The following is a 6329-nucleotide window of genomic DNA, read 5'->3' as shown; positions in this document are numbered from 1 at the left end:
TTTTTTCCCTGCTTCATTGAGATGTAATGGACATATATTCTGTCAATTTAAGGGGAGAACATGTTGATTTGATAATAATGGTGTTTTTGATGTTATATCTGATTACAGCATTTGAGATCACGTTCATTAGTGAACATCATTTTTGTTCTAATTCAGTGACTCTATTACCTTATAATGAATGGAAATACACGTATTTCTCCTCTGAAACCCTCTCTGAAACCCACGAATCTGTGTGCACAGGGCTGTAAAGGCAGTGGGAGGGAAAGCTTGAGATATAATCTAGGTGCTGCAAAGGAGGACAGAGAAGAGGGCGAGTAAGGGGGGAAGGGAGCAGGTGGGGGGTGAGGGTGTGACCCGACACCCCTGACGTGGTTTAAGAATGCATGAGCCCCTGCCTAGAAAAAGCTCCTGGGGTTCAGCATGTAGATTCACAGTGAGGACCCTGGGAATTCAGCGGGTGCTGAGTCTTCAAGTGCAGATCACTTGGGAGTCAGCTTGCTTCCTGCCCTCCTCACCCTGCCTCCTCCCCAACCCACCCCCTTGCCCTCGGAAGAGGACAAGGTTTCGCTGTTTGCAGCTGGAGAGTTTTCTGCCATTGGAAGAGAACTCCTGACTTTTAAGGTTCCTGACATCAGACGATGCCCTGTTGGAATAGCTGTGTGGACCACATTCCCTTGCCCTTAAGCTATTGAACCCCAAATAACTAAAGATTCAGATAAATTGGAGATAAGGTGGTGGGCCTCTGAATGCCAGAGAGGAAAGTGGGGACTCTCACCACACTGAGACCTGGAAAATAGCCCCTGGGAGGGACCCTGAAGCCCCACTCAGATTCTTTCCCCTCTCTAACATTTTGCTAGAAATGTTTCTAGTTGAAAGATCCTATGGGGAAAAACGGGTTCAGAAACCTGATTGGAGCCCGGTTTGGGTACTATGGATTGGACTAGAATTGGCTTTAGAAGGCTTGGAATCTCCTGATGCAGCCTCACTGGGAAAAGGCTTTTGGAGAGCCAGGTAGGATTTCCACGGACACTGGACACAGGAAGTGGTTCTGCTATTCCCAGAGAACTCTTTCCGGGACGTGGAGACAAAGACACTCCAGCTTCACCCTCCACTTGGTCTCAGAGTAGGAAGTGTTTAGCTGCACTGAGTCAGCTGGACTTCAGGAGCTGGTGAGTAACGGGGTTTGGAATGCTTCCTTTTGTTCTCTGCAGCCATGAGTCTGCAATATTTCCCTGTAAAGGGCCAGAGAGTAACCAGGCATTAAGGGCCATGAGGTCTCTCCCATTAGCAGGGTGAAATAGCCTCAGGCAGCGGCAATTGATCACGTCTGTGTTCCAATAAAACTTTCTTTGTGACACTGAAATTTAGATACCATATAATTTTCACATGTCACAAAACTTTCCTTTGTTTTTCCCCAAATTAAAAAAAATGTAAAAATTATTAAACGTTTTTTAAAAGTTAAAAAAAAAAAAACCTAAAACATAAAAATCACTCAGTTCGCTGGTTGGGGGAAAAACAAAACAAAACAAAACAGGAAGCAAGCCAATGTGTCAATCCCTGTCTAAACCATTTGCCTATATAATGCAGCTAGCATCCCATTAGTGACTTGTGACACGAATATAGGAGGCTGGATTCTGCTTATGAAAAATAGAAATCTTCATTAAATCTAAGATGACATCAGCTGTAAGATACATTATTCCATTTTCTTTTGGCCACACCCAGTGGCATGTGGGATCACAGGTCCCTGACCAGGGATTGAAGCTGTGCGCCTAGCCTGGAAGTGAGAAGTCTTAAATACTGGATTACCAGGGAAGTCCCACAGCATTATTTTTCATGCCACTATAAAATATATATTTATATACATATGTATGTGTGTGTGTTCAGTTGTTTCAGTCATGCTTGACTCTTTGCAACCCTATGGACTGTCGCCCGCCATTCTTCTCTGTCCATATGATTCTTCAGGCAGGAATACTGCAGTGGGTTGCCATGCCCTCCTCCAGGGGGTCTTCCTGACCCAGAGATGGAATCTGCATCTCTTAGGTTTTCTGCATTGGCAGGAGGGACCTTTACAGCTAGGGACATCATTTACACACAACCAAACAAAACTATGATATGCTACTGATGAAATGTGATCTGGTATCGCAAATGGCCAAATGTAAACTTTAGAATATCCTTTAATGTCTATGAAACGTGTTAATGGCATGGAAGCTATCAACAAGTGTATTATATGGAGAGAAATTGTGTTACAAACCTTTAATTTCAATGAGAACCACCGCCCCTGTCAGCATCCAGCTACATACTGGCTGACTTTCTCTCTTGCATGATAGTTTTAATTCATTCAGATTTTGGAAGTCATTAAATGCTTGGAGAAATGGCTTCTCAGCCTTTTGGCTAAGATCAAGTGTAAGTACCTGGGGAGCCAGGAATGAGTGGGTCAAGCTTGAGGGACAGATAAACGGTTGTTTAATAACAGTTACTGTTTATTCATGCAGCAGACATGTAGCACTGACAGACACTCCATGTTGTTCTAGAAGCCAAAATACAGCAGCCCAATAGCTCTGGAGCTGAATATGGCATGTGAGTTGGGGGAGGCTGTGATTTCTGACATCATGGTCAGGAGAGCCTGGCAGAGAAACTGTGGACCGAGGCAGCTCAGGAGTTGGGTGGTGGTACTTGAGACAGCGTCCAAGGCAGGGGGAGCAGTAGAAGTCATGAGAAGGCCCCGTCCTATCTCCTTGTTACCCTTGGGAGATTGGGTCTGGGAATCCTGCACCTGCAGATACCAAAATTAATGGGTGCTCAATTCCATTATATGAAATGGAGCAGTCTTTGCATGTAACTTAAGGGGATGCTCCCACATGTTTTAAATCATCCCTACATTCCTTATAATACCTAATACAATGTTGATGCTGTGTAAATAGTTTCAAGGACAGTGTAAATGCTCTCTCTCTCTGAGAGAGAGAGAGAGAGCGCTGCCAGCATGAGGCAGGTTCAAGTCTTGCTATTAGAAATGGCTGGGATTTTTAAAACAATATTTTGGATCCATGTATAGACTATGGTGCCTTCGGGACTCGGAGAGTGGAGGGAGTGAAAGGCACCCCCAAGGGACAGCTGGGGCTCTTTTGGACATTTTCTGTCAGTCAGCATTTCTGAGTGAGATTGTAGATCTATAAGCAAACTGGTGCCTACCAGCTCTCCTGCAGAGTTTAACAGGAGCTCTGGGACCACCATGGGGAGACAAGGCAAAAGTGGTGGCTGGAGAAGGAAGTTTAAAACGGTCATGTCACTTAACTGAGTCTGAGATGTTTCCTTATGTCTAAGGGTGTTAATAGTTATCTCAATGTTTCAGCCAATGATTAAATCAGGTACTAATTTTGTCTTTTGAAAGAAATATAGTCATCACCACTTATCGGCAGAGAATACATTTCAAGACCCCCAGGGGACATCGGTAACCTCACACAGTATCAAACTCTATATACACAATGGTTCTTCTATACAAACATGCCTGTGATGCACAGTAAGAGATCAGCTATAGCCTAATAATAACAGGAAAGTGAAAGTGAAGTCGCTCAGTCGTGTCCAACTCTTTGCGACCCCATGGACTGCCGCTTATTACGCTCCTCTCTCCATGGGATTTCCCAGGCAAGAATTCTGGACTAGATTGCCATTTCCTTCTTCACAGGATCTTCCTGACCCAGGGATTGAACCTGGCTCTCCCGAATTGTAGGCAGACACTTTACCCTCTGAGCCACCAGGGAAGGTGTAATTATAACATAGAACAATTATAACAATATACTTTTATAAAAGTTTTGTGAGTGTAGTCGCTATGTAAAATATACTACTGTACTAATTGAGTGATTTTTTTTTTTCACCTTAACTAAGCACTTACTACGCTCTGTGTCCATACCTTTTGCAGTTTGAGGTTTGACAGCAAAACTAACCCAGATTTATTTTCTCTTCTTCACATTCACCACAGATATTAGCAACCTCAGCATACATTTTTTTCTTTCTCTTTTTATATCAAATTGAGAACTTCGATCTTTTCACTTAAAGGTAGCACGTAATGGATTTTCCCTGGCATATCTATATGGACAGCATCACTCCACTTATGATTTGGGGCCATTATTGAGTAAAGTAAGGATAACTTGGTCACAAGCCCTGTGACATCTCAACAGTCATTGTGATAACCGAGTGACAAACACGTGGGATGTTCAGGACTAAGGAACGATTCACATTCTGGGCAGGAGGAAGCAGGATGGTGTGAGATTCCAATCACTCTCCTCAGAATTACCTGCAGATTAAAATGCATAAGTTATATATTTCTGGAGTTTTCCATTTAATACTCTCAGTGAACAACTTGTTAACTGAAACCACAAAGGGGTCGACCTTGTCTGGTGATTGCTCTTAGGGGGAAAAACACACTAGAAGGGGCCACTTGAAGCCAAAAGTGATTGCAAATGGCCCATCTCTTCCCGTGTGAGGAAGCACAAGCACCACCAGAACCCGAGAAAAAGACCGCCGTGTCCAAATCCAGAGGTGAGGACAATGACGATGCTGAGGTCATCTTTGTGGAGTGGAGCACGTCTTTGAAACCGTCTGTGTCAGAGTGATTTCAACTTCAAAGCCAGTCATTTCTAACGTTTTTAACAGAGTGACCAGGGACTCATCTTCAAGAAGAATGAAGGACCACGTGGGTCCGGATCCCTCTTGCATGTTGCAACCTGCAAATGTTAGGACCCCAGCATCAGAGCCAGCTGCTGTATCACCAGCTTCTCAGTGTGTATGGTGAGGAAGAGGCAGTTCTATTATTTCTGAGCCTTCGTCTAAACCTGATTATAAACGAGCTCTCTGGAAACTGTCCTTCACAATTCAGGATTACTCTCTCTGCGGCCTCCTTGTCTCTCTGGAGCCGTTCCCTCATTAGGAGGCAAGGATGAAAGCCCTCTTAATTCAAACTGGTGTCCCACTTCTGATGTGAATTTTAACAGTGGCAATCCCAAAAGACCCAAACTCAGCCATGGAATCCCAGGGGGACCTACCTCCACCACGGCCCCTCCAGGTATCTCTCCTGGAAAAACATGATTATGACCTTGGAAGATTCCCTGACCTCACCGAGCCATGTTCATGGTGGGACATCCTTTTCACAGACTCACGCCAATGACCAGGCATGCTTCTGTCTTATGGATCCAGAAGGAACATGGAGTTTGTCATGGCTGGAGAAAATGGACTTTTTGACTCTTGCACGTCAGAGCAAGACTGTTGATCCCATGAAAGTAAATCTGGGATCAAATTTACTGATGAAAGTAAATGTTATTTGATTGCTTTTACTCTGGCAGCATACAAGAGACGGCACCAGAACAGAAGACTCATACAGCCTTTAAATGACTCAGCTGCTTGAGTGTTCTAAAATATGTCAAGTTTATGACCCACCTGAGGAACCATCTGGAGCTTGAGAGGCAGAACGGAGACAGCTGAGAAATCCACACTACCTGCCAGCACTGCTACCGCCAGTTTCCCAGCCCCTTCCAGCTGCAGTGTCACATTGAAAGTGTCCATGCTTCCTGGGAGCCCTCCACGGTCTGTAATATCTGTGAATTGTCCTTCAAAACAGATCAGGTTCTCTTACAGCACATGAAGGACAGTCAAACACTTGGCAAATGCCCTATGTGTGCTGTGTTTGCAATTACAGATTGTCAGTCTTTGCCAATGTAGAGGCGTATTTTAGAACATGGCATGGAAACATGAACAATTGCCTGTCTGTTTTGCCTCAAAATTTTCAAACAGGTGACATCCTTTGCAAATCATGCTCGGAGGCACTGGAACAGGAGGGTCTTTCCATGTTCCAAGTGCTGGCTACAAAGTTTGAACCTGAAGGAAAAGACAGAAATCCAAACCAAGAATCATCAGTCATTCAAACAGCCAGAGCACCTTCGAGGGTTGGTCTCCTGAAACAGAGGTCATGATCCAAAGTTCAGTTCAGCTGGCACTGAGAGAGACAGCATCCATCATTGTGAGGAACACTGACTCCCACGTGCCACCCAGAAAAAACACAAAAAAGATTGACTACAAACACAAAATATTCCAGACATGCTGCAGCATGGGATCTGGCTAAAAATATGTTCTATCCACCTCCAGAAATTCAATAAAGCCCCATGAGGATTCAGCCAGCTCTGTTCATAAAGACCCTGCCTGGCTTTTGTTTAGTTGCTCAGTCGTGTCTGATTCCCTGTGACCCTATGAACTTCAGTATGCCACGCTTTCCCTGCCACACCATCCCCTGAAAGCTTGCTCCAAACTCATTCCATTGGGTTGCTGATGCCATCCAACCA

General features: G+C 44.5%; 1 pseudogene; it reads left to right on the top strand.

The window, feature by feature from the left end:
* The first annotated feature begins 4457 nt into the window (after positions 1-4457).
* Positions 4458-6112, top strand: LOC108635207 (annotated as a pseudogene).
* The last annotated feature ends 217 nt before the right edge of the window (positions 6113-6329 follow it).

This window comes from Capra hircus, unplaced genomic scaffold, assembly GCF_001704415.2.
Source record: "Capra hircus breed San Clemente unplaced genomic scaffold, ASM170441v1, whole genome shotgun sequence".
Classification (NCBI taxonomy): domain Eukaryota; kingdom Metazoa; phylum Chordata; class Mammalia; order Artiodactyla; family Bovidae; genus Capra; species Capra hircus.
This window is presented reverse-complemented; position numbering and strand designations above follow the sequence as displayed.